This window comes from Mustela nigripes, chromosome 2 (genome assembly GCF_022355385.1).
Source record: "Mustela nigripes isolate SB6536 chromosome 2, MUSNIG.SB6536, whole genome shotgun sequence".
In the NCBI taxonomy this organism is placed as follows: Eukaryota; Metazoa; Chordata; class Mammalia; order Carnivora; family Mustelidae; genus Mustela; species Mustela nigripes.
In genome coordinates, this window is record NC_081558.1 from 143,722,968 (window position 1) to 143,749,027 (window position 26,060).

General features: G+C 44.8%; 1 protein-coding gene and 2 long non-coding RNA genes across 4 annotated transcripts in view; 1 reads left to right on the top strand and 2 right to left on the bottom strand.

The window, feature by feature from the left end:
- Positions 1 to 3,789: 3,789 nt before the first annotated feature.
- Positions 3,790 to 12,494, bottom strand: LOC132010146 (uncharacterized). 2 transcript variants are annotated; one of them, XR_009402177.1, is made up of 5 exons: positions 12,412 to 12,494; positions 8,030 to 8,225; positions 7,212 to 7,268; positions 5,944 to 6,098; positions 3,790 to 4,139 (listed from the first exon to the last, which is right to left on the bottom strand). It is a non-coding gene; the product is annotated as an uncharacterized LOC132010146 (long non-coding RNA). The 2 variants fall into 2 exon arrangements; XR_009402178.1 differs by lacking the exons at positions 7,212 to 7,268; positions 8,030 to 8,225; positions 12,412 to 12,494 and adding an exon at positions 6,720 to 6,940.
- Positions 12,495 to 12,525: 31 nt separating this feature from the next.
- On the top strand, positions 12,526 to 21,642 carry LOC132010147 (uncharacterized). Its single transcript, XR_009402179.1, has 5 exons — positions 12,526 to 12,612; positions 15,371 to 15,538; positions 16,718 to 16,811; positions 18,622 to 18,840; positions 20,650 to 21,642. It is a non-coding gene; the product is annotated as an uncharacterized LOC132010147 (long non-coding RNA).
- The window catches only part of LOC132010145 (uncharacterized), a 57,790-nt gene continuing 50,369 nt past the window's right edge, over positions 18,640 to 26,060 (bottom strand). The window contains exon 2 of the transcript XR_009402176.1: positions 18,640 to 18,727. The gene's annotated coding sequence lies outside the window, so the exon portion shown is untranslated. The remainder of the gene's footprint in view (positions 18,728 to 26,060) is intronic.

Below are 26,060 nucleotides of genomic sequence, written 5' to 3' on the forward strand. Positions count from 1 at the left end.
TTACAGCCATAATATTATGGGAAAAAGGATAAATCCCTCACTGCCTTCTTTTATCTCCAAAGCAGTTGGGAAATGGGGAGGAGGCCACTTATCCAAGGGGAATAAATTGATCGTGGGAGATATGTCTGTGTCAGAAAAGGCAGCTGGCAGCAGGCTTTGCTGAAATGCTCTCAAATGCTAACACGTTATTATACAAATCTCTCTTCCCAGATGCAGGCAGAAGGACAAAGCGAGAGAGTGAGAGGAGAACAGGAACAGGGCAAACCCTTTTAGAGTCTCTCCTTTCCCTTAGGTCACAGGGAGCACATGGCCCAGATGCTGCTCTCCCAGCCCCCGGGAATGCTCTCACAAGACACGGTTTTTGGTTTCCTTAAAGTAGTCTTCCATAACTCATGCAATGCGTTTCTCGACGTCTCACAGGCCCGGGTAGTCCCTCAGTGCTGTGCCTCCATACCATGATGCATTTTTTTTTTTTTTAAGATTTTATTTATTTGAGAGAAAGAGCACAATCAGGCAGAGTGGCAGGCAGAAGGAGAGGGAGAAGGAGGCTCCTCGCTGAGCAGGGAGCCCAAGGCAGGGCTCCATCCCAGGACCCTGGAATCATGACCTGAGCCAAAGGCAGATGTTTAAATGACTGAGCCACCCAGGTGCCCCTCGTGATACGGTTTTTATCTAACCAGCTGTGTAAACTCACGTAAGTGATTTAATCGCGTTGAGCTGGGTTTTGGTATTGTGAAACGGACATGATGGCACCTACATGGCAGGATTATTGGGGTGGCTAATGAGGTGGATTGCACCTTCCTCTCTGTCCCCTTTCTTCCAGACTCTATCTACTCTGTATCGGGTGTGTCTCTCAAATGGATTCTCTTCTCTCCATTGTCTTGCCAATGCATCGTCTCTCACCTGAACTGTGGCAGGAGCCTCCAATAGGTTTCCGTCCCTCACATACTAGAGGGATCTCCAGAATACACATGGCCTGGCCTCCGCCTGAAGCCCTTGCTCCAGGACCTTGGCTACAGCATGAGGTCCAAACCCTGAAACAGAGCACCTAAGTCTCCTGTGTACTACCACCGCACTCTCCCCCTTCCCCCACCCCACCCTCCTCGCACAGGTTCCAACTTAGTGAGTCCAACTCAGGCCGATAGTGTGGTCTTTGAGAGGGGAACAACAGCTGTTTGTCAGTTGGCAGAACTGAGAATCCGAGAGAGTCTTGCAGCCACATGGTCAAATGAGCAATGGCTAAAGCTGAAATTTCAGTATGGGATGTGTGTTTGAGCTACCTATCTTTATCCTTGGGAGACCTTTAGCAACCTAGGTTTACTTCCAGACAAATGCCTTCCCTTGTATTCTTTCCCCAGAAAGAACGGTGTGTTAATTATAATTTTAAAAAGAAGAAAAAGAAAGGCGAGCAGTACTCTCTTCTTGTCTGGTTAGAACAATCCCAGGAACTGCAGTCCTGGGAAGAAACGGAGGGACGTCAGAAGCTCGGGAAGCCAGCATGGGGAGGGAGACGCTGCTCCAGCAGCAGGACATGAGGAGAACACAGCCTTGCTCCACCTGTGCTGCTCCGACGGTATTACGAGGGCTTCAATCTCAGTATTTTAAAAATGAAAATTATTTGAATGGGGGCCTTTATATACTATGCAGAGAAGAATCGGAAGCTGAAGAACAACTTTGAAAACCACACAAGAACAATGTACGGTCTCAGCAATGAAAAGCAACAAATCACTGACACGTACAAATTCATGGATGACTTTCAAAAACGTTAGGCTAAGGGGAAGAAGCCTGGCACAAAAGGTGGCCTACTGCACGATTCCATTGCTATATACAACATTCTGGAAAAGCAAAATTTTGGGGACAGAAATCGGATCAGTAGCTGCAGGGAGTGGTGTGGGAGGGTGAACTACAAAGGGGCTTGAAGGAATGTGAGGGGTGACGGAGCTCTTCCGTGTCTTAACTGTGAGACTCTGTCAACACTCATCTAACTGTACGCCTGGAAAGGGTGAATTTTGCAAACCACACCTCCAGAAGTCACACACACACCTGCACTCGGGAGGCTCCCACTAGAACTGATTAGAATCCGGGTCTGCACAGAGGTATCTAGAAAATGGCCACTTGGATTTTGCCTGTGTTACACACGAAGATTCTGTGGCAGATTTTGTTTTAGAAGGAGTTCTGCTGCTAAAAATACTTGGAAACCCACTGAATGAGACTAATGCCAGTGGGGGGCAGCCGAGGTCTCTGAAGAGAATAGTTACTTTATACTGTTGGGGCCCCCCCCCCCCCCCCCGCAGAGGTACTTTACTAGGAGACAGAAACCAGAAGAGAGAGAGAGAGAGAAAAGACAGACTACATATTTACTTTCCCTGAAAAACCTCCACAGTGTTTTCTTTCCCTAGAATTTCATCTTAATAAGAATCCTGCCCTCTAAATTTAGGAAGAAATGTTTGGGAGCCATCTGTGTTTGCCAGCCTGCACGGCCCTGCTGATGGACAGTCCCCAGCCCGAATGAGCACTCGACTGGCTTTGCTGGCCTCACACAGCCACAGGCGCATGGCAACACGAGCACTTTGGAAAGTTTTGCCGGTGGGAGAAGCCAACTGAAGGCATCACCCCTACAGTGGTGGTTTGGCTCAGGTAGCAGACAGCTGTCCTGAATTCAGGTCTGGTGACACTTACCCAGAAAGGCCTTTCTGTGGGGCAAACACTTACCTTTGACCACAGTCCCCCCTGCTGTGTCAGCCATTCTCCGGTCCCCTGGCTGAGCCCTGAAGGTGTTAACGCTTATGAAAACAGTCCGGGATTGCTGACAAATATCGGAGCTGAGGGCAGTCCCTGGAAAATGAAATTCCTTCTTTGCAGCATCTCTGCTTCATGTGAGGTATGCTCTGTCATCTTCGGGAGTCCTCACCACCTCTGTTGTTCATGTGCATGAGGACCCTTCCCTCAGACCGCTCAGGACCTGCTAGAATCCCACTCCCTCTCTGCCCCCCAAGCGCTTATAGAGGCCTCTGGAAGTCATCCGACACAGCTCGAGTTGAAGGCCCCACTTGCATGGCTCCTTCTCTTCCCAGATGCTGGCAACAGCTCGCTCCTCTTGTGCCCTCCAGGAGTGGGGTGGTAAGAGCTTCCCTCCATAGTCTGCTATACCATCTTTTGCTGCTTTTCGGCCCTGCTCATGCCTTTGCCAACAGTCTTTCCATTGCATTCTCTTCCATTAAACCCTTTCACTGTTGCATCTGGTTTCTACTGGGATGGTGACCATCACAAGTCCCCTGCCCCCATGCCTTCTCAGAGCCCTTAGCATAAAATCCAAACCCCCTTCGGCCCTCTCCTGCTACCTTCCTCTGGTCCCGGGGTTCCAATCTGTTCCAACTCTTTCCCATCTGGGGCCCTTCCCATCTGCTGCTCCGGGCAGGAATATTCTTTCTCCCAACATTGGGACAACTGCCTCGTTCTCATTATTTTGGCAGTGAGGTCAGAGGTACCTCTTCAGAGAGGCCTTTCCAGGCCACACTAGCTAGATAAGTAGCTCTCCTCCTCCCTCTGTGACCCTCCTATTACCCTGTTTACATTTGTGTTGTTGCTTAGCCCTTATCACTTTCTACAATCACATAAATCACACTTGCCATCTGTTTGTTGTCTGTCTCTCCTCCACAATAAGGTAAGCCCTGTCTTCAGGAGGAGATGCAGCCTCTCTGTAACGAACCTGAGGAGAAATCCCAGAGAATTAACAGAGACTTAGTCCACGTTACTGCAAGAAAGCAGTGATGGCACACTCAAACGGAGTCAAATTAAAAGAGTTTAATGAGGGAACCTCTTAGAAAGATGAGGGGAACCAAGGAGAGCACAATAGCCTGGGGCCAGTCACACCGGGGCCATCCGTGTTTGCCATCCGTAACTCAGAGAAGGGCGTTGAATGGACAGGCTGCCTGACAGGGGCCCCGGGGCTCTTAGTGGCAAACTGGCAGCCACCTGGCAGGGAAGCAAATTTGCTGGCCAGTCTTCTCCATTCCCCCTTCCAGTCTCCTGCCGGTGCTCCCCATTATCCTACAGGAAGTTGGAGGGTGGGGGCGGGGCGCCTGGGTGGTTCAGTCAATTAAGCTTCTGCCTTCAGCTCAGGTCAGGATCCCAGAGTCCTGGAATCGAGAACAGCGTCAGGCACCCTGCTCAGTGGAGAGCCCACTCTCCATCTCCCTCTGCCTGCTGCTCACCCTGCTTGAGCTCTCGCTGTCAAATAAATAAAATCTTAAAAAAAAAAAAAGAAAAAAGAAAGAGAGAAAAGAAAAGGAATTTGGAAGGCAAAGGAATTGCAATCCATACAGGTGTGCTTCCTGGGACACAGAGCAGGGTGGGGAAGACCAAAGAATGCATCACACGAACAACACAGCCACTGGACCTGCAGGGCTCAAGACAATGTTCCGCACCAGGCCCACCACATCTGACGGCCCCAGGGGGCACCATTTACCTAGAGCTGTGCAACAGCAAGGATCTCAGAGAAGGAAACGTGGAATTAATCCATAAATTCCTGTGTCTTTGGCTCTGGCTTCAGGGCACCGATGGAGGACTGTTTACTCCCTCCCTAACACAGGATGATTCAGAACAGACAGATCCACGCTGTGGCGGGCCTCCTGTGTAGGGCCACCAAGATCTCCTCCATGGCCCTGCAAGACGGACACGAGGGAGACATCCGGTGGCTGATAGGCTTGTACGCTTTGTGCCAAGGACATTTCTGAAGTTGAAGAGCGGTCTCTGTTGATGCGCACTGTGCCCAGAGGAACTCGGTTTGCACTGCGTTTGGAGGCCAAGGGGAACGAGGGAGCAAGTGGGAAACATTGCTGACCTGTGATGGAGGGCAGAGCTCTCTAGGCTTTGCGGGGCTGGAATAAAATCATCCATCTGCAGGATTAGTGGCTGAGTGGGAGAGAAGCCTAGGCACTGCACACAACTGCCATCAACTTTGAGCCAGGTATAGAGTTACTATGGAGACACGGTATAGCTAAGTGGATTATTAATGAGAAGTCTTCCTTGAGTGCCTATGAGGTAGGAGAAGAAGTGAGAATTCCCAACGAAGTGAAGACATGAAGGCAGAAGGTTCTCTTTAACAATTGACAGTGAGAGGAGCTGTAGGTACAGGATTGAGAACCAATTACAAGGGGTTATGGTGTGTCACTAAGGGCAGAATGTGAGATACTCATCAAAAGGCTTTGAACATCCGGGTAGAGAATAAGTATGTGATAAAAAGTGCTGCCGGAACAATTTCCCCCATTTCCTCAGCGTACGACAGGTTGAAAGAGGAAGTGACCTGGGATGGCTGTGAAAATGGAGTGGCAAGAGCAGACAGGACATGGGGCTGGGGTCTGCTACTCGGTCACCCTGTCCATGTCTGATGGCTGCCCTGTGTCAGTCCATCAACACAGCAGAGCTGCAAACAGCTGGGAGTTCTGTGCTGCTGCCTTGACCTGCTAAATTTAATTTTCCAACACACTTTTCTGTTTGATGCCTCCTATATAATTTGCAGGAAATCATGTTGTCATTACTTTTGGTTGTTACGCGTTAGCTTTGCTGCAAAAGAGAAAGGAATGGCAGACTCTTGTGAACTTCTGGTAGGAATTGTTCTTCTCTATAGGGCAAGCTGCTGTGTGTTTCGTTGACTGATGACACCCTGATCCCCCCCAAAAAAAATAAAACTGGGAAGTACATGTTCCTCAGGGGACATTAACTTCCAGCTTCTCATGCTGAAACTTGTTCTTTCTTGCCACAAACCACCCCCACGGCACCAGCTGATAATAGATTAAGAAATTTATTTTCTCTGTGCAATTTGCAGTTGAGACCTTTACTAAGTGAGATCTTTGCGTATTCAACATTTATGGAGCCCTCCCTCGGTGCCAGGCTCTGTGCTAGGTGTGGAAGATACACAGATGGATAGGACAGGGCAGATACCTTTCCAGCTGGGGGCTGGGAACATGTCATGGGTCTCTTCCATTGCCTCTCCGGTCCTCTCTCAAGCTTGCTGTGTGCGGTGGGGCTGGCTGGTAAGCAATGAGTCATGGACTCCAGTACCTGCTGTTGTGGTTGGATCTGGTCAGTGGGGAACCCTAGCAAAAGGTAAGTGGGAAGGAAGAGGGTAAGGCTGGGGTACTAATTCTCCAAGATTCCTCCTCTAGGATCATTGCAGAATGGCTGTATCCCTTAGGAAGGATGCCGGATGGCTGAGGGTCTATCTCTTTCCTCTCGCATCTTGTAACCTTCTCTCCCCTTGTCCTTTCTAATCTCTGGGATGGTAGCAGTACTGCTAGCTTTTTTTTTTTAATCTAAAACCACATTTTGGTTTCCTTAAACCTGCTCACATCTTTATAACTAATCCCATTACTAATTCTGCCCTGTTACTCAGTAATAATGCCACCTCTTTCCTGCTGGATCCCGACAGCTGTGGAAGTTCCCCAGAGAGAGGTGACTCCAGAGCTGAGTGTGGAATGGCAAGCAGGGTTATTTGGGTGAAAAGGGGGAAAGGGTCCAGTCAGAAGCAGCAAGCACCCTTTGCAAAGACATGGAAGGAAGAGTGATCACTGTGCATTCCAGAAGTCCGGGCATGATACCTGACCCGCCTCCTTCCCCGCAACATCCACCTGGACTCCGAACCCCGCACATTCTACTGCCTCACCCTCGCTCCAACCTGTCCACTTCTCTCCGCTTCCACCATCTTCGTCATTTCTTACCTCAGTTGTTACACCGGCTCTGCAATCGTTCTCATTATCTCTGCCGACAACCCTTTGCTGAATGCTCCCAACCTCGGAATAAATAAAACTCCTGGGCCCTCAGCCCTGGAGCGACTGGGCCCTGACTTCTTGTCTCCTGCCTGAGCCAGACTGAACTTCCTGCTTCAGAGACAGGGTCTCCCCTCCTGAGCAGCCCACACTGAGCTCCCTCCGCTGCACCATTCCCCCTCCTTCCATCTGTTCTCTAGGCTCACTCCACATCCCACAGGAAGCCTCTGGCTTCACCCATCTGCCTTCAGGGACCAGCCTCCCCTCCCTTTGGAATGAGACATCATTGCCTTCCATCCACAAGACACAGAGCTGCTTATGGAATCAGACAGAGGATGAAACTGTCCAGGGTGTGCTCACTGCTATTTCCCAGGGCCTGGACAGTGTCTGGCATACAGCAGCTGGCCAAGAAGTAGTATGCAATAAATGGTATCCCAATCTCACCATTTAGTAACTGTATGACTTGAGCTTTAATTTCAGCCCCGTATGCCTTGGTTACTTCTGTAAAATGAGAAATAATAATTGTAATTAACACAGAGGGCTGGTGTGTTGCTTCCATGAGACTAGTACACATAAACCACTGTGGGCATGACAGCAAGCTACCAAAGAACATTGCAGAAGTCAAAAGTCCTGGCTAATCCCAGAATAATTTCCCTCTAGAAGTGCCTTTGTCCTTAGCTTTCAACACACAGATGGGCACTCTCTCCACTAGACTCCTTACCTATGGACCTGTTTTATTTCTTTTAAAGTAAGAAGAAAAAGGACTAAAATAATATGTAGGGGCGCCCGGTGGCTCAGTGGGTTAAAGCCTCTGCCTTCGGCTCGGGTCATGATCCCGGGGTCCTGGGATAGAGTCCCGCATCGGGCTCTCTGCTCAGTGGGGAGCCTGCTTCCTCCTCTCTCTCTGCCTGCCTCTCAGCCTACTTGTGATCTCTGTCTGCCAAATAAATAAAATCTTTAGAACAAAAATAATGAATATGTAATAATAAATCCAGTCTGGATTCTATTTGCCTTCTCCCAATGCAATATGATTTTAAATCTTTTTTTTTTTTTTTTAAGTGGAAGAGGGCCCTAAGAAGGCACAACTGCCCAAGGCCCCTGAAGTCACGTGTCTCTGTTTCTCTCACTGTCCTACTGTTGTTATTCTAATAGATAATTGGATCCAAACTTGATTACATAAGCAGCTCTTATAAGCCGACACTGCACTATGCAGAGGGAAATCTAAAAAGAGTGAGGGGCCTTCCCAAACTCAGGGTGCTCACCCGGTGTGTCCTAGGTAATGGCAAGGCAATGAAGAAGGACAATATAAAGATGGAATAATCCAGACAGAAGTCCTGTTTCCTCAAAAAGCGATGATGTGGGTGGATGGGAACTTCTAACACATGATGAACTCTGTGTCTGGAGGAAGGTGACGCAGCGTTGTGGTATCGTATCATTTTCCAGGTCAGGAGCCTGAAGCTTAAAAAAAAAAAAAAATTTATTTATATATATGGATGTTAAGACACATCAGTAGAGACATGATTTTCAGTCTTGACATTTGTAATGTATCATCTTAGAATTAACCTTGATTTTGCTGAAATATCTAATTATAAGCTCTAAGAAAAATAGTAATAATGTGTAGAATGTGAAGACATCAACGGGCTTTACACTACGTGAATCCAAATAAACTTTTGACCACTTGATAAATAGGGAAACAAAAGGAAATGATCAGAACCCTGCAGGAAGTATTCTGTCAACTCCAAGACACATTACTGCCCAGACCTTGGGAGAGTTGATCACTGGGGGGATGGAATTATGGAATATTTTATCCTCTTTTTCTTATCTATTTTCTTCTGTTTAGAGTGAACAACTGCAAATTTTGTCTCTAAAATCAATCCAGGGGCACGTGGGTGGCTCAGTTGGTTAAGTGTCTGCCTTCGGCTTAGGTCATGATCCCGGGGTCCTGGGATGGAACCCCACTATAGGATCCCTTCTTACTGGGGAGCCTGCTTCTCCCTCTCCCTCTGCCCCTCCCTCCGCTCATTCTCTCTCTCTCTCTCTGTCTCTCTCTCAGATAAATAAATAAAATCTTTTTTTAATTAAAAAAAGCAATACAATTTTCCAGACCCAACTATACAAATTATAATGTCACACATTGAGAATTTCTTTCAAGAAAATAATTAGAATAGGAAAAGGCAGGTTGATTTAAAGACTTAAGATGTTGTTGGGCGTTACCTTGATTTATGTAAAGATAATATCAACCATTTGAATAACAATAGCTCACCATTCACCTGCGGTCTGGGAGGCTAATAAAACGGGCACATTTAAAAAATAATAATAATTAGAGATACATGATTGGGTTGTTTGCAAAACTGAAACATTGAAATAAGCTAAGTATTTATCAGGACAGGACTGATTAAATACATTTTATTCTACCCCTAAATGGTCATTAAAAATTATTATTGAGATCTATATTTATTGATATGAGAGACATTCACAAGATATTTTTAATACGATGTATAAAGATGTGTCAAAGTGTATACATGACAATTCCTTTTTAAAAATATGTAAAATGGCCTTTTGTGAAGCCAGAGGGATATACCTCTCTATATCTTTCTTTCTAGTCTTCTTCTTAAAAAAAATTTTTATCCTTTTATTCTCTATTCTTTTCTATCTAGAAAAAAAAACCCTAAATTATTTCCATTTTTAAAACTAGATTTCAAGAAGATTATCAAATGATCATCAGAAAAGAAGTTTTAAAGAACATTTCCCCTGAATATCATTTCTTTCATTGAAATCCAATGTGATCTTGAAAGGAGAAACAAACCAGCAAAAAAATGCTACCATGCACTTCCTTGGAAAATAGTGCTGAGATCCCAGCAGATAAGTGGACAGTTTGTGTGTGGGGGGGGGGTGGGTGGGTGGGAAGTGCAATAAAGGGGGCCAGAGTAGAGGGTCTTGAATATCAGACTGAGGGATCCTTGCTCAGTGATGGGGCCTTTGGGTTTTTGAGTAGAAAAAAGACAAAAAGTAATTGGAATTTTAGAAAGACTAATCTGGGGGCTGAAAGCAAAAAGATTCATTCAGCTGCTGTTCATATCTGGGATGAGAAGAGTTTGGATTAAGACAGAAGAAGTGAGAGAGGAAAGAGTGACACATGAGAGATCTTCTGTATTAGTCAAAGAAATAGAATACATCTACAAGAGACTTATTATAAGGAACTGGTTCATGCAGTTACGGAAACTGACAAGTCCCAAGATCGGCAAGCTGGAGACTCAGGAGAACTGATGGGGGAAGTTTCAGTCTGAAACTGTGTACGGTCAAGACAGAGGAATAGCCAATGTTTCAGTTCAAGTCCAAAAGCAGGAAAAGACCAAAGTCCCATGTGAAGGCAATCAGGCAGGAGTGGTTTCTGCTTACTCCTGGGATGGTTATCCTGTTGCCGCTTTTTGGGCCTTTGACATATTTGACGGGCCCACCACATTGGATAAGGCAATCTGCTTTACTCAGTCTACCGATTCAAATGTTAATCTCATCTAGAAACACCCTCACAGATGCAGCTAGAATAATGTTTGGCCGGATGTCTGGGCACCCTATATAGCCCCGTTAAGTTGATACATAATAATTAGCCATCATATTTTCCAAAGGAAGAAGAAAATCACTATTTGCATTCAGGATGTCCACCTGCAAGGAGTAGGCCCACAGGGTTTTCCCACCTCCACCTCCTACATCTCATGTCTGAGAAGACATACCCCCTGACTTCTCAGACAAAAGCCTGACACCCTTCCTTCCCCAAAGGCAATGGCTGTGAAGTCGACCACTGAGCCCCCAGGCAGGTCTCACAGCAGTGGCCATCACCCATAGCTGCAAACATATCTGTCCAGACACAGCTCAGGACATCCCAGTGAGCAGGCATTATCATCGTGTCCTCCTTCTACCCAATTTAAAGATAAGGAAAACTGAGGCCAGGCACATTTTGATGATTTGCTAAAAGTCTCACAGCTAGTAAGTGGAAAAGTCAGGACAAGAAAGGAAATCAACTCCTGAGCATCTGTTACGGATTAAGCAATGGGCTGTGTACTTTGTACTTTACTGTGGTCGACCCTCACAGTAACCTGAAATGTTATTATTATCCCCATTTTACAGATGAAAATCAGAGACTTAAAAGCTTAGGAATCTTGTCCAATGTAAGCAGGGAGACTCAGGACTGGAACTCATGTCTGTTTGATTTTAACGTCTATGTTACAGTTCTTGGTATAAAACAAGACACAGAACAGAAGAAAAAGTTAAAGACTGCCAAGGACAATGAACCAACCCAAAGGCCTGGGGTAAATGAGCCAAGAAATACTGATCCATTTTGTGGTGTCTATAGGGATACAGTCCATTCTCCCACTACTCAGTCATGCTGTTTACCCCAGACCTGATCTCCTAGCGAGTTTCCTCTTCCACCCCACACACAGGCCTGTGTTCAAATATTCAGTGCTGCTTGGAACCACAGAAGGGCTGGACTTTTTTGATCACAACGGAGAGGAACTCAGTGTTAGCAAACTGAAAGCAGAAATCCCAACTGTCAGAGATACTTCCACTTGGTGCCTATTCCCTTAAAAAACCAAGCAGCCCCAACTCACCGGCTGTCTGACTAATTAGCAGAATGTTCTTTCGACAGACAGAGCTCAGAAGCAAAAAAGTAAGATCAACTCTTTGGAACTGCTTTTTTTTTTCTTCCTTCCAGAACAAAAGTCTGAACAGAATGCTTTGTAGCCAAGTCTCACCAGGGTCTTAAATACAGTTTCTTCAAGGTAGAGACATCAGTGAATGAAGAAAAACAAAAGAGCTCGAAGCTCCCTTGAGAGTTCTGGTCCTCTTTTCTGTTGGTATCATTCCCGTGTTACCTTGCAGAGAGGGGATGAGAAACTAAAAAGGAATAGGATTCATTGGGACCGGATTGTTCAGGTTTACACTGAAATAAGACATTTGTTCCATTCCTTACCTGCATTTACCTAGATTCCTAGAGATGCCTATTATGATCCTAGGGACTAGCTTTAAATAATAAAAAAAAATTTAAAAGTCTTTAAATCCTTGAAAAAAAAAATAAAAACAAACAAAAAAACCCCATACAGACAGAGCTAACTTTTATATGGCACAAAAACAAATCTAATGACCTTAGTAGAAGATATATCGTCCCTGTGTATGAGCATTTTCTATTCCCTAAACACCCAGCCAGGTACATATGACCCACCTTTGTCTACACTTTCCCCATAAATGTGACAGATGACTCTTTATGACCCCCCAAGAAGAAATATTTTATTTTCTCACATTGTACCTCTGATTTGGCACTGATATCCAACAGACACGTGGAGAAGGCCTCTCTAGGAGACTAGAAAATGTGAAATTACATGCTGTTCAGAGAGTGTTCTATGTGTACATTCCTCTCTCCCCAGCAAACCTATCTTGTCCCCAAGGATGGGGCCCATGGCCCTGCACACTTTAGAGCCACAGAGAGTCTAGTTTGTGGTAAGCTTTCAATGGATAGGTTAGAAGTTACAGCCAAGAGGGCAGGTCAGGGAGATAGCCAGGATAGCAACTGCAGAAAGAAAAGCCAAATGCCACCAAGCATCTAAAACCTGAGAACAGGCTGCCCTGCAGTACCCGTGATAAGACTCACTTGGATCTGATTTTGCCACGGAGTTCCAGTGGTGCAGGAACAAAGCCCAAAGCGGTGTCAGGTAGCCACAGCGGGGAGAGGAGGCTGCAGCCTGTTGGCAGCTAATGAACTGGCCTGAGCGAAAGGAGAGAGGGTACGAAGAAAGCCTTTAGTAGCACCTGCTGCTCTCTGCCCGCATCTGATACGCCCTGGAGACGATTGGTAAAGTTTCACCAATTACCCAAAGTTCTTGGCCCCTTGATTGTGGGTGGCACTGATCTGTGATGCAGTCTCTAAGTCCTGGCAGGCTTTGAGAGGGCAGAACGGACGTTTGCCTTCCACAGTGATCTCCATATTTAAGGTGGCTGCCTCAGCTGCTATTTTGGAAACAGCCACAACTAACCTAGGAGGGCTTCTCTATAGCGTTGTTCTTTTGTAGTTAATACTTTGTTGTGAAGGATATTTGTTTGTTCTTTTTGTCAAGAGGGGAGCCATCTAAATATTAGTCTGTGTTTGTGATAATGATTACAAAGCAGGATGATTTCATTTATATTTAAGCAAGAAGCCAGAGTCACTGATCTTCGTTTTGAAGACTACTGCGCTTGCTGCAAAACCCATGTATTTTATAAATGCTTAGTGGCAAGGGTGGCTCTTGAATTTCTTTTTTTTTTTTTTAGTTTATTTAAGTTCAATTAATTAACATATAGTGTATTATTGGTTTTAGAGGTAGAGTTCAGTGATTCATCAGTTGCACATAATACCCAGTGCTCATCACATCAAATGCCCTCTTTAATGTCCATCACCCAGTTACCCCGTCCCCAACCACCTCCCCTCCAGCAATCCTTGGTTTGTTTCCTATGAATAAGAGTCTCTTGTGCTTTGTCTCCCTCTTTGATGTTTTGCCTTATTTTTCTTCCCTTCCCCTATGATCTTCTGTTTTGTTTCTTAAATTCCACATGTTAGTGAAGATTGTGTGATAATTATCTTTCTCTAATTGACTTATTTCACTCAGCATAACCCCCTCTGTTCCATCCACGTCATTGCAAATGATAAGGTTTCATTTTTTGATGGCTGAGTAATATTCCAGTGTGTGTGTGTGTGTCTTCTTTATCTTCTTTATCCATTCATCTGTCAAAGGACATCTGGGCTCCTTCCATAGTTTGGCTATTGTGGACATTGCTACTATAAACATTGGGGTGCAGGTGCCCCTTTGGATCTCTACATTTGTAGAGATAAATACCCAGTAATACAATTGCTGGGGTGAAGGGTAGCTCTATTTTTAACTTTTTGAGGAAACTCCATACTGTTTTCCAGAGTGGCTGTACTAGCTAGTATTCCCACCAGTCATAAAAGAGGGGTCCCCTTTCTCTGCTTCCTCGCCAACATTTGTTATTTCCTGACTTGTTAACTTTAGCCATTCTGACTGTTGTAAGATAGTATCTCATTGTGGTTTTGATTTGTATTTCCCTGATGTTGAGCATTTTGTCATGGGTCTGTTGGCCATCTGGATGTCTTCTTTGCAGAAATGTCTGTTCCTGTCCTCTGCCCATTTCTTGATTAGATTATTTGTTCTTTGGGTGTTGAATTTGATAAGTTCTTTACAGATCTTGGATACTAGCCCTTTATCTGCTAAGACATTTACCACTATCTTCTCCCATTCTCTAGGTTGCCTTTTAGTTTTGTTGACTATTTCCTTTGCTGTGCAAAAGTTTGTTTGTTTTTTATCTTGATGAAGTCCCAATAGTTTATTTTTGCTTTTGTTTCCCTTGCCTTTGGAGATGTGCCTAGCAAGAAGTCTCTGTGGCGGAGGTCAAAGAGGATGCCTTAGTTCTCCTATAGGATTTTGATGGATTCCTGTCTCACATTTAGATCTTTCATCCATTTTGAGTTTATTTTTGTGTATGATATAAGAAAATGGTCCAGTTTCATTCTCCTACATGTGGTTGTCCAATTTTCCCAACACCATTTGTTGAAGAGACTATCTTTTTTCCATTGGACATTCTTTCCCGCTTTGTCAAAGATTAGTGGACCATAGAGTTGAGGATCCATTTCTGGGTTCTTTATTCTTTCCATTGATCTATGTGTCTGTTTTTGTGCCAGTACCATGCTGTCTTGATGATGACAGCTTTGTAATAGAATCTGAAGCCCAGCATTGTGATGCCACCAGCTGCAGTTTTCTTTTTCAACTCTCTTCTGGCTATTCAGGGTCTTTCCTGGTTCCATAAAAATTTTGGGATTATCTGTTGCCGCTCTGTGAAAAATGTTGATGATATTTTGATAGGTATTGCCCTGAATGTGTAGAATTTCTATACAGGAAGGGCTCAGGGTGCTGATATACTTGGAAATAGAGAAGGAGGTTGGAAGCTTCATTTGTCTGCACCTTTCATAATACTGAGCAAAACTCAGGTGTCCATAGCAAATAGTGAGTGGGGACTAAAGCCTGCTAACTATAGTCCATCCTCCTCTCTCTGAGCCTTTGCTGCTTAGCTTAATCCTGCATTTCAGCATGAGCCGCAATCTTTTTCTACTTCTCCCAAGAAAAGCCTTGTTTGCTCTTAGCATTTTGCTCACAAATCCACTCCGCTGACTTTCAGTCTACAATTTAAATAGCAATATGAGTTATCCCTGATGCCTCTCCTTTCCATCCCTCCCCATTCCCCCCCACCCCCTCCCCCATTCATAGTCTCTCATCTCTCTCATGGATTATTCTAAAACCCTCCTGCCTTCCTCACACTCACATACATGCCCAGTGTATGTTTAAATGTATGCTGGGGCAAGACACTCCCCTTCTTAGCAGTTCCCTGCAGTATCCAATCTGACATCCTTAGCATGCCGTCTCTAGGCTTTTGCAATGTGACCCCTGCCTACCATTCTTAGAACAAGGAAAACAATTCTGTTTAGGGAGGTTAACAATAAAATAGAGGCCTCTGCAAAGGGCCCCGAGATTACAGCTTGTTGGACACGCTTTTGCATTTTGCAGCTGCCCCCAGATGACTTCCAGGGAGCAATCTCCACCGAAGAAATAATGGCCATCATTTGATTCTATCCAAAAATGAAAATGAACCCTCTTAAGGTCTTCCCAAGGACTGTTCCACAATGGAAAATGGCTTCAAATCAGTGCATGTCACATATGGCCATTCCCTCCCAGGTAAATGCCTGTACCTTGACAGCAAGCACAGGTTTATGAATACTTTTCAGCATTCTGGAAGCTTTGAAGAACTACAATTGAAATAGCCAATCCAATATCTAGCATATTCAGATGCCCTTGACCAAAGGACCAGTTTATTAAATGAAAAGAGAAAGAACTCCAGGTGGGCCTGATTGATCCCAGAGCTGTACGGGGTGTTGGTTTGTCCTGAAAGATCTCTTTTTGTACTTTGCTTTGAACTTGACACCTGGGGCCTGTGGGAGATACTTTATCTTTGGGCCAAAAGGTCCACTGATGCCTTATTAAAGATGAGTAGAGGTGATGGCAGGTGCACCTGAGAGAGAGACCCACTTGGCCTCAGAACCAGCTAAGCTGGAAGAGGTCAGTCCTTCACAAAATGCCCAAGGGGATGAGGTTTGTCTCCTGTCCTGTAGCCTCTCTTTTTTTTTTTTTTTTTTTTTTTTTAAAGATTTTATTTATTTGTCAGAGAGAGAGAGAGCGAGAGCGAGCACAGGCAGACAGAGTGGCAGGCAGTCAGAGGGAGAAGCAGGCTCCCTGCGGAGCAAGGAGCCTGATGTGGGACTCGATCCCATGGCACTGGGATCATGACCTGAGCCGAAGGCAGCTGCTTAACCAACTGAGCCACCCAGGCGTCCCATGTAGCCTCTCTTGATGGTGTTCTCCATGACACCTCCTCAGAGTGATACCAGGACAGGGTCGGCATTATGAGGTTATCAGACCCGGCTTCAAATCACCTTAGATATATGGCCTAGTGTGGGGCTTGTCAAAGTACATATGGTCTGCAGGCCAAATCCAGCCCACTACCTGATTCTGTAAATAAAGTGGGTTTTTGTTGTTGTTGTTGTTGTTTTAGAACCTTCAGCTAATTCACTGATGAGTTATCTATGGTGTTTTCGCCTTACAACAGTGGAGGTGAGCAACCATAACAGAGACCAAGTGGCTTTCGAAGATTAAAATATTTATTATCTGACCCTTTACAGAGTTTGCAGACACCCCCCAGCCTAGAGCAAGTCAATTAACCTCAGTTCATTATCTCTAAAATGCCATTAAGAACACTATTCCAAAAAGTTTTCATGATAATGCTAACAAGTGTTAAATAAAAAATAAGTACTTTTGGAAAACTCTTAAATGAAACAAGGATGTGTTGCTTTACTGCAGGCCCTCACAGAGCCTTGAAGAAGGCAGTAAGGAAATCTGGCTGCATTTCCCAGGAACCCTGTTGTCATGACCTCTCCTTGATGCCGGGATGCAGGTACCTGAGGGGCACAGGAAGACTTTCCAAGGGATACAGATCATTTCAAAGGAATCGATTTCTTTTATCAAGCTGATCCACCTGAGAACAAGACTTCCTTCCCACTACTGTGGGTTCTTCCCCTTCATCAGAGAGAGGCTGGGCTCTCACTCCCCCCAGATCTTACCATGAGGGTCTGAACGGAGCTCCAAGCACTCCGATTGCCTGCTCCTTGAATGTTAAATCATGACACACTTAGAGTGCTATCTTACCCAGAGCTTTGTCACACCTGCAGCTGTGTCTGAATGCAATGTTTGGGGCATGCTCCGAATTCAGAATAACTGAAATGATACCGATTTGTGATGGAGATTCTTTAGCCTGTAACTGGAATGTTTTCTGAGACCACCAAATGTTTTGAGATATATGAAAGAAAACTCATGAATAAACATTTTTCTTTCTTCCTTCCTTTTTTTTTTTTTTTTTTTTTTCAGATTTGATTCTCTTTATTTAATAAGTGGTTAAAATTTGCTTCAGCAAGTCTTACTGATGTAATTTTGGAATGCTGGTGAGGTCTGGAGCCCACAGCCAAGAAAGAATTCTTGAGACATCTTTGGGGCAAAAAGATTTTATTAAAGCACAGGGACAGGACCCATGGGCAGAAAGAGCTGCTGCTCTGGGGTGGTGAAGGGTGGCTGATTATATACTTGGGAGCTGGGGAAGGAAAGGAAAAAGGGAGGTGTCCAAAAGGACTTTCATATGCTAAAGAAGATTTACAGAATCCTGGAAGCCTGGCCATTACCAAGTTATGGTTGTTTTTCTTCTAGTAAGGCATTAATATTACAACAGCTGGGAGCTTTCTGAAGGAGTGTTATGCTCTCCCTACCACAAGTCCTTGTCAATAGGCTGCAGGTCATAAAGAAACTTAACTTTGTTTACATTTCTTTATGCCTCTGTTTTCCCACACCACTCATAGAAGGGAGGGTGATGTTAGGGCTCCAGAAAATTGAGTTATGGGTCTCCAGAAGTTAGGTTATTGATGAGAATGTTTTTTCCTTGTGAATCACCAAGACCTTGGTAAATTGGTGGACTCCTGTCTTGCAGGACTGTGATCTCTATTAGTTAACCATTTGTTTTTCCTTCCCTCTGTTTTAGGGAAGCCCCGAGTGCCTGAGGAAAGTCATACACACCCCACCCAGGAGTTGGGGGTTGGGGGGGCATGGTGAATGTCAGCCTGTACTTTGCCCTCAACTTGCCTTCTGCTCCCTCATCAATATTATAAGATATTTATGCCCATGGCGATGGATCCTCACCTGAATTCACGTGATCAAATGTTTTATATTTTCTACTATTCATTTTTAAAAAGCCTTTAAATCAAAGATGAACATCATAGATGTTAACATAAAAACGTATAAATGGGTGCTAGATTTTTTTTTAAGTACTTTAATTATTTATTTGACAGAGAGAGATCACCAGTAGGCAGAGAAGCAGGCAGGCAGAGGGTGAAGCAAGCTCCCTACTGAGCAGAGAGCCCAATGCAGGGCTAGATCCCAGGACCCTGAGGCCATGACCTGAGCCAAAGTCAGAGGCTTAACCCACTGAGCCACCCGAGCACCCCGGGTGCTAGATTTTTCAGAATTCTCTTAGGAAGTAGGAGAGCAATGAAATGCAGAGACCTGTTTCTGCAGGACTAGCTTTTCCCTCCCACACTCTCGGAAGAACACTAAATTAGGGCGACTGTATGAAGAGATCCAGGGCCCCAGCTCGGGGCAGCTACTTCTGGATCCTTCGCAGCCCTTTGAATCAGCGCGTTCCCGCTCTCTCTCCTCTGCAGGCGTCCAGACTTGCTCTCGGGACCCGGTCAGCTGCGTTTCTTCATTCGGAGCGGTGACTGGTATCCTTCAGGGCGCATGCACCGCATGTCACTCGGCGTCTGGACACTGGCGAGAATAGAAGTCAGTGGGAGAGCAGTGGCGGGACTGAGGGGCTTTCCTGGCTCTCTGGCGTCAGGCCATTGACGGGAACTACCTATTCCTGCTACTTGCTTTCGCAGGTGACTTATTGCAACAGTGGGGAGGGGGGCGGAGGGTGCCTCTTGAGCCCCAACCAAAGAATGCTTCTGAATAGGGCCTCAGGACGGGGATCTGGTTCCTGTGGCCCTGGGAGGCTGAGGCTGCGGGATGGGATCTGGTCTCAGGAACACATTCTCACTGGAAGGATCACTTGGGGCGGCGGGGAGGGCTTCAGCCAGGAACACTTCTGCGCCTTCTCCCGGCACCACCCACACTCAGCCAGCTTGTGGTATTTGGGGCTGTCTTGCTTTCTCGGAAGTTAGAGAACAATCTGAAAGGGCCAATTTGGTTTCTCCAACCTCACAAATGAATTCAGCAAAATGTTTAGCAGAGCACGAGCAATCTGACCTACCTCCCGCCATTTTAAGAAAGCCCAAAAAGCAAATCAAACACAAAGTGATGACATTCTCACTATTCACCTTCTGAACACCTTTACTGGCCTCGCACTGCTGTGTTCAGTTTTGGGTAAGGGCCGCTGCTTCCAAAAGGAAGCCCCCACCCAGGGGGGACTGGTCTCATATTCCAAATCACCATCCCAAGAGAAACCAGGAGGATTTATTTTCTAAAGGACTTGATTCCTGAAATGAGAGAACTTTGTAGCCTATCATAACCTCTTCTATTGGCTTTGCTTCTTTCACCCTTCGTTAATACATCAGTTTAGACTATGTTGAAAAGTAAAAACAGAAAACTCCATTCTATTTGGCTCAAATAATAATCAGTGGATTCACTCATGCATCTGAAATCCAGTGAGAACTGATATTTCAGGTCAGGTTTGATCCAGCAGTTCAGACAATGCCACTGAAGTCCTCATCTCTGCTTTGCTACAACATAGGGGCCATCCTCAGGCTCCAGTTGACATGCCCATAGCCCACCTGGCCCCATACCCTCCACCCCATGGATACAGCAACTAGAGACCACATATTTACACTATTGCTTAGGGACAAAAAGTCGTATTAAATAGGAAAGGAAAAGATTTTTTTCACAGAAGCCTTAGCAACCATCTTATTTCTTATTGTCTCAGACTGGGTTACGTGCCTAGGGACCAATTACTGGATTAAGTCAACCAGGACCAACCTCTGCTGTGGGGATAGAGTAAACCCCAACTAAACTATAGACCCAGTTCCTTGCCCACCTTGAGTTCACCTCTTTGTTAAAATACAAGACTGGTCATTTGTGTTATTCTGACTAAACTTCTGAATCCTTGGCCTTTGCCTTGCCATGACCTTTAACATTGAACCCCTTCCTTGCTCCTTCTGAAAGATACCCTGGCTTTTGGATCTAGTTTGGATCACTGATCCCAGACTGGGGCCTCAGTTGCCTGCCCCACTGGACTGGAACTTAGTTTTGATGTGAACATCTGTCTAGTTCTCTCCTCTTCTCCTAAAGAGCTTTTCTCTTATAACGTAGTGTCAGAGCCAACCATCTTCAGAACAGTGAAAGGGAGCATCAGATGAGTGATGGACCCCCAGACTGTTATTCTGATAAGTTAGCATAAACATAAACCGTTCCAGTCTGTTTCAGACCATCCTTCCTTTGATCCCTTCCAGTTAGTTGCCTCAGTTGTGACTCTAGCCTTTGATAAAGGGAAACACTAATGATACATGATCTCTGCTTTTCCACCAAGGGCTTCACCTTCAAGTCAGCTGTTTGCATTTCTCTCTAGGCAGCATGTTGAGAGATTAGCTACAACCAATTTAGGACAGGAATTAAGCCCTGAAAGTATGGCAAAGATCTGCTCTCCTGTTCAAGCTCTCTGGGAGGCTCATGTGGATCCTCTTCCTTCCTTTCAGGCATCTGGCCTCATGAGCCTTTGTGAGCCCCTCAGGGCCCGTGGCCTATCCTTGTGTGGTACACCCTCACCTGGGTACTGCCGCACCCAGACTTCACTGCTCTGACATGGCTGACAACATGCCCACAGCTGAGTCTTCCTCTTACCCCGCCAATTCTGGGAACAGCTCACTGTGCTTCTGTGGCTTCTGTGGCCTGTGGAGGATGGTGCCTGCCCACCATGGGTCACACATGGGCCTGATGTCTATACCTGCGGCCCATGACCATGGCCAGGATTAAGGGCAGCAGACTGCACCAGTGACATCATTCCTGAACCTTCTCCACCCACGCCCTCTGAGTGGACTGGAAGCATCCTTGAGCTGAAGTGAACAACTGTTTGACCATTCCCTGCACACCTCCCTTCTCAGTAATGGCCAGGATGTAAGAATCAAGGAAGACGGCTATACTGGTCTTGGGAAGAGTCCAAACAAGTTCTGCCAGCCCAAAGTAATGTTCAATCATCTCCCCACCTGTTTGTCAGCCAATATTTCCACAACTCTCCACATGACAGGTAGGGGAACTGAGGGCTCACTAATTAGCACTCAGAACAGAAAACAGGACTGGGGCAGGAGGTCCTCCTTCATGGCCTGAAAAAGCCCCAACCCCATTTCCTACAGGTAGAGGCCTCCAGGGTAATAGCCAGGCTGAACCCAAACTTTGCATCAGCTCCTCCTGGCCTATGAGGCCCCAGGCAAAAGCTCTCTCTCCTCACCAATGACTATGCTTTTTCTCCTTCCCTCTCCTGAGCCCGAGGAGACACAACAAACCAATCAAAACCTGAACAAATGAGGATGCCAAAGCTTACTTGAACATTCAAAGATCAATGTAATTATAAGCATCTTTGTACTTTGAACCAACTATTTCATTATTAATGTGGAATTAAAACCTGTTCTGAACCCTCATAATCGGGTAACTGTTCTGTCATCATATTTACTGATATGACCCTAATATCGACCCCCTGGGAACAAACAAAATAAATAAAGCATGCTGCAAGTCTTAACGTATGATCACTTTCAAATCGGGGGTTGAAACGGGGCTTTGCAACTTGCCTGAGCTACTTAAATTCTCTGAGCTTCAGCCTTTGATCAGGAAAACAAGGGTAATTATACCTACCACCTAGGGTTGTTGTGAAGCTCAAATTAGATAAGACTTGAAAAAGGCCCAACATAACTCAATAAATAGCAGGCATTAACGATTATGCTACATGAATTAAAAGTGGCAGTATGGTGTAATCAAACGATCCAGGTAAACAGAAAGGCTCTTAAAATATTTTTTTCCGTTCTTTTTGCTCTCAGCAATGTTGATTGAGCATCTCCACTCTCCCAGACCCATCCCAGAAGCAGGAAATACAGCAAGAAACAGGAGAGGTAAGGCCTCAGCTCTCCTGGAGGTTACCTGTGAATGGCAGGCAAACAAGAGTGGAAAAAGAAATAATTGATAAAGAAGATAATTTCAGAGATTCGAGTGCTGGGAAGGAACTTATGCAAGGTGATGTGATAGTGACTCATGAGTTTTTAGGGAAGACCTCTCTAAAACGATCTTAATCAAGTGACCCTTGGCAGAGGAAGCCACCGGAATATATGGGGAGAAAAGGAAAGGAAAGAGCATGTATACCAAGGCCCAACAGGGGGGTAAGCCTGTCCTGTTAGGAGAACTGAATGAAGACAACCATTCCCTGGGTGTCCGGTGTCATGAGGGAGAAGGAGAGTGGCATGAGATGAGGTGGGAGGGCTAGCCAGGGGTTCTGGGCCCCTATCTCAGCTCTGCCAACAGTTTCAGTTTGGATAAAGCTCTTAAGCTCTTAGAGTCTCAGTTTTGCTGTCTGCAAAATGGGAGAAGGGACTGACCTCCATGTTTTCAAGGTCCTGTCAACTCTATGATTTGAATATATAGATCAAATACCATGTTACTGTTATGATGACAATGTTGGGGTCAAATATAACTCTTACAGATTGCCTGGTTTTGATTGTAAATATATTGATCTTCAGGGAAGACTTACCTATAAATCTTATTGGCTCTGTGATGTGGAACCTGTATCTCAAAGCATCCTTTGAATTAGTTGTGGCCAAAAGATTAGCTGACCACAGATTATTTTTGGTTCCTGGTAGCAAAACACTAGCAGCTCACAAATGTCCCAGGAACCTAGTTTTAACTTTTTATTTAATTTTTCTGTCCTGTGACACTTTTTTCAAACACCCAAGGAACATGTATCAGGTCACAACTGGGTTTAGGAAAACTTTTTATTCTGTTCAATAGCATTAACTCACATGGAAAAATCATCCTGAAGAGTCAGAATGCTCTTTGTTAATCCTTATCTCCTGGAACACTACACCAATTCCGACTGTATTCTATTACCAGTCTCTTCTCTAAGTAGTTAAACTGCAATTGGTCTGCCCACTAGGGCAAAAGCACGTTTAGGAAATGAGAAACCATCCACCATCATCACCAGTGACATAGCTGTTTCAGGGTCAGAGGAAACACAACTAGGGGCACCTTGGGTGGCTCAGTAGGTTGTAGGTTGAGAGTCTAACTTTGGCTCGGATCATGATCTCGGGATCCTGGAATTGAGACCCCTCCCCATCTTCCCCAGTGCCCCCTCTCCACGTTCCACTGGGTATCTACTGCCCCCTCTCCTTCTGCCCCTCCCCGTATTTGAGCTCTCTCTCTTGATCCCAAATAAATAAATAATCTTAAAAGAAGAAGGAGAAGAAGAAAGTAGTAGTAGTAGTAGTAGTAGAGGAAGAAACTGACAACTAAATGAAATTCCAAGCATCCAGATGAAGGTCGGAGCTCATCAGGAGATGGCCCTAGACTGAAACTATCCCGGTCAAACGAGTAACTCTTCTGCTTTTAAAAGCATCTGTTTTTCAAGCCCTTGTAACTTCTTTGATGAACTATTTTAAAAAACAACAAAAACTTGCCAAATTCTTCCTTATTCTTCATCTGAATCTCTCATACTGCTTTCCGGGCTATTCCCAATTCTGCCTGAGTGCTGACAAGGAAGCTGGTGGTCTCGCTCAGCATATTAACCTCTCAAAACAAAGAACGACACCATAGTGCCTATTCGCCTAGGTTCTTTACTCCTTTAATCTTCACAGCAATCTCATGAGGAAGCTACTGTGATAAACCCCACCTTACAAAGAGGAAAACTGAGGTACAGAAGCCACCAGAGGCAGAGCTAGGATTTGAACCCATGCCACCTGGCTCCAGGATTCATGCTTTCAGGCACGTCACCCTTTTGCCTCTAATAATGAAAATTTCTAGCTGGATTGCTATGCAAGAATCTGTCTCTTTTTGTGTGTAAGTGATTCCTAAGAGAAACCAGAAATGTTTTTTTTTCTCTTACATTTAATAAATAAATGTATTACATTTTCTTCCTAGAAATGGAAACCCAAGATCTATGCTTTGTTTCAAAGTTTTCAGAAATGGTCTTTTCAGAAATGATGTTTGATTTATTCATGCTTTGTCAATAATGGAGAAAAAGGCTTGCTGGTCCAAACTCAGCCAGTGCTTCCCACTCACCATCTATTTGTTTCAGAAAGTGGGGTCCAGCCTTGGATTTCCAGCAGGAATTTCCCCTATCCTACTGTGACAGCACAAGAGGCTACAAGATTAAGTGCATAGTTAAGGCTGGCAAAGTAGATTGGAGACCGCAGGAGATGTACTGTTCAGATTCATGTGGAAGCTTTAGGGGTACCCGCTTCTCCCCCATCATTACAAAAACTGCTCTAGGCAGACAAGTGGTAGCTCAAGATATCTGTCTGTCTGTCTACACTATACACATACATACACACACACAGACTTTTTAAAATTTTCCTTATTGGAACCAGTGTGATAATTTTCTGCTTACCCTCTTGAGCCTTTATCATAGCTAGAAAAGAAAAGCCCACTCTCCTAATTGTCTACTTCCCAGCAAACTTCCAAGCCATAAATATAAAATAGAGAATGCATATAATTTAAATATATAAAATATTATATCCTGTATCTATTAACTATCTATTATCTATTTATAATGGACATGTATTTCAGATCACACGTTTAGTGGTATAAAATATATAGATTTATTTAGACTCTTCATAACCAAACTTAGTGTGCCTTATATGGAAACAGTCTAAATCAAGGAGGGTTTCTCCTGTCCTTTTAAGTTGCTGGGAAGAACTGAGTGCCTGCCTGGATGAGAGTGGGTATCTAATCTGGGTCATTATCCAACCAATGATGGCTATTCATTCATCCATCCATCCATTCATCCTCATTCTTGTCTGGTTTTCCATTGTCCATGTGGGGAGGCTCTAAGGTCCCAGGGTTCAATTCTCTCAGGGATCATTCCAGGGCCCCCATGCTGCCCAGGGCACAGGTAGCTCTGTGAAGCTGCCTGGGGCCATCAACCCAGAATTCCAGCTCATATGTAGGTATTCAAGGGGTCCTACATTCTGGCTGTCTTCCCAGCTTTTGAATGGGTTGGAGGGGCAAGGGAGTATAGATGCTCACCACTCTCAGATCCCATGACCTCATTTTTTTTTTTTTTAAAGCTTTCTCCTCACCTTCTACTCAAGGCCTCAGCCTTGAGGAGGGAGCAATGCATGGAAACCCTCTTAGGGCCACACCAGAGTTCAGCTAACCTCCCTTTGCCTTCCCTCCAAATCTCTTTCCTCTCCCCTCACCTGTGGGCCTTTGGGGGAATGAGTTGATGCAAAGACTCCTTCTTTCTCATTAGGTCTTTTCTATGCCTAGAGCCCTTGCAATTTTGAAAACCAAAAAACTTTTTTTTCTGCTCTACTGCTTGAGACAAAGAAGTTCTGTGCCTCATTGATGCAATGGAGCAAAGGGAAACAACTCGAGAGATGTTGGTCGTACTCGTTTGGGAGTATATGGGTGCGGTTGGGTGGCTTAGTCAGTTGAGCATGCAACTCTTGGTTTCAGTCCAGGTCATGATCTCATGGGCCATGGAACCAAGCCTCGCTTTGGGCTCTGTACTCAGTGGGGAGTCTGCTTGAAAGATTCTCTCCCTCTGCCCCTCCCCCTGCTTCAATGCACATGTGCCCGCATGTGCTCTCTCTCTCAAAATAAATGAATAAATCTTTTTAAAAAGGATTATATAATAAAAGCCTACTATATGTAGCAACATGATATATACATATACATATTTAATACACAAGAATTCTGTTTACACATACAGGCAAGACTCACCCATGTGGTTTTGGTCCATGGATTATAGCTTTTGTGAAAAAATTAATCTATGAATAAATAGTTATATCCAATTATTAAATATTTAAGTCATAAATATTTTGGATTTATGTTTCTAGTTGAGGGTTTGTGGGACGTTGAGAAAAATGGAGAACCAGAAAAGAATAGATAGATAGATAGATAGATAGAT